The following is a 2,194-nucleotide window of genomic DNA, read 5'->3' as shown; positions in this document are numbered from 1 at the left end:
GGTATCGAAGCAGTAACAGCAGCGACGATGACGGTGTCTGTGTCCCCAGCGTTAACTCTGCATCAGGCCTGTGCTAAATGCAGACTTTACCTGCTTCCCCTCCCTCCAGCCTCTCAAAACCCAGCGTGCCTGTTCCGTTACCGGCCCCATTTTCCAGTGAGAAAAACACACTGACAGGGGCAGGGACTCAACTCGAAGTCTTCCGCTCCTGAGTGAGCCGTAGGCAGAAGTGTTGGTGCCCGGGAGGCAGACACGCAGACAGCCAGACCTTCCCGGGGGGAGCCAGCCAGGGAGCTTCCTGGGGGAGAGGGCATCGGAGCTGGGGGCTTTGTGGGTGTGTAGGAGTTCGCTGAAGGCCAGGGCGTGTTCCCGGTGAAGGTGTTAGCACGTGGAAAGGCCTTGGAGGCAGGGAAAGAGGTCGGTGCCGTTTGGGGGTGGGCAAGGCTGTGTTTCTGGCAGTAACGTGCAGAGGTTGAGTCGGCTGTGGGCCCAGTGCCCAGATCCCGCCCACACCCCGTGAGAGACCTGGAGGAGCTGTCACTCAGGCCCGTGGGGACCCAGGCTCAGGCCAGGAAGGAAAGAGACGGCCATCTTGGATCGGGCTGGGTTTGCTGAAGACCTGCCGCGGGTCCTCGGGCAGGTGTCTCAGCCTCCCAGCTGCCATCTTTGTCTTAACTGAACGAGACTCAAAACATCATCCCCATCTCAGCATTCTGTGACCGGGACCTGTGATGAGCCCCCGCGTGCCACTCGACACATAGTAGGCCCACAGCCCCCTGTTACCACGAGCGTAGTCGTTATTGCCACTGGGTGAGACACGCACACCTGCCTCGTCTGCTCGTGCCTTCTCTCTTTTTCATGTTTCTTTGGTAAATGCCTAACACGTTCAGATCAGCCACCACAGCCTGATGAGATGAACACTTACCATCATCCCCACTGGACAGGTGGGGGAACTGAGGCACGGCCAGGTCACCGTACAGCCAGGAAGTGGCCATGCTGAGGTCTGAACTGGGCTGCCATGACACGACACTGCCTCTAGGCCAGTGGCCAGGTGTGGCTGGCCCACGATTGTCCAGTCATCTCCAGGGCATGTGTCTTCTCAGGCTTTGTTCCCTGCAGTAAGAATGCAGACTAAAGGTATAAGGAATTGTAGTTTTTCAAACATTCGTTCGATACAGGGTTCCTCCCCCCGGCACTGCTGATTTGGGGCGGGGTCACTCACGCTCTGTGGGGCATCCTCGGCACTGTCCAGTGTGGAGCAGTGTCCCCGGCCCCCACCCACTCAATGCCAGGCCCGCCCCCTGACTTAAGTTATATGGGTTGAAAAAACTAATATATTTACTGCTTGACACCTTGCTCCATTGATAATTACCAACCTTGACCGTGATGGAGCTGAGATCTTCTCTGTTTACAGGCAGGGAAACTGAGGTTGCAGAATGGCCATCGTGATGAGGAATGGCCATCACAGAGTTCAGATCCCGGCTTCAGATCCTGGCTCTGTCACGTGACCACAAGAGGGTCTGTGTTCTCCCTGACTCAGCAGGTTTTTAATAAGCACCTGCAGTGTGCCAGGCACTGGCTTAGACACGGGGCCAAAACACCCCACCCCCTCGCAGAGCCGATAACCTAGTGAGGTGGAGCCACTCAGTGTGTTGGGCAGTGGACGTGCCTGAGCAAGATGAGCGGAGAGGTTGCCCAGGGCGTGAGGGCGGGAGGCAGCTGCACTTCAGTCTGGTAGGAGGTGTCAGGAAAGGTCGCAGTGAGGAGGTGGCATCTGGGCAGAGACTTAAAGGTGCTCAGGAGTGCCCCCAAGTGGTGTCTGGGGGAAAAGTGTCCCAGGCGGGGGTGGGGTGGGGGCAGCCTGTGCAAAGGCCCTGGGGTGGGGCAGGGTCCCCACCTGGCTTGCTGGAAGAACAGCCAGGAGACCCAAGAGACCCGTGTGGCTGGAGCAGAGTGGGCTAGGGGGAGAGGGAGGAGGGCAGGAAGGGGGCGGGGCAGGTCGCGCAGGGCCGTGTGGGTCAGGGGAGGACTTGGGCTTCTATCCCAGGGAGGTGGGGGCCTGGAGGGCTGTGGGCAGAGGAGGGAGGGAGCCTGACTCAGGGGGTGCATGGGCGCCCTCTGGTGGCTGCTGTGGGGAGGGCAGATCAGGGGCGAGGGTCGGAGCTGAGGGGCCAGGATGGAGGTGCCTGGGCTG

Source organism: Pteropus vampyrus, unplaced genomic scaffold (genome assembly GCF_000151845.1).
Source record: "Pteropus vampyrus isolate Shadow unplaced genomic scaffold, Pvam_2.0 Scaffold226, whole genome shotgun sequence".
Taxonomy (NCBI): domain Eukaryota; kingdom Metazoa; phylum Chordata; class Mammalia; order Chiroptera; family Pteropodidae; genus Pteropus; species Pteropus vampyrus.
This window is presented reverse-complemented; position numbering follows the sequence as displayed.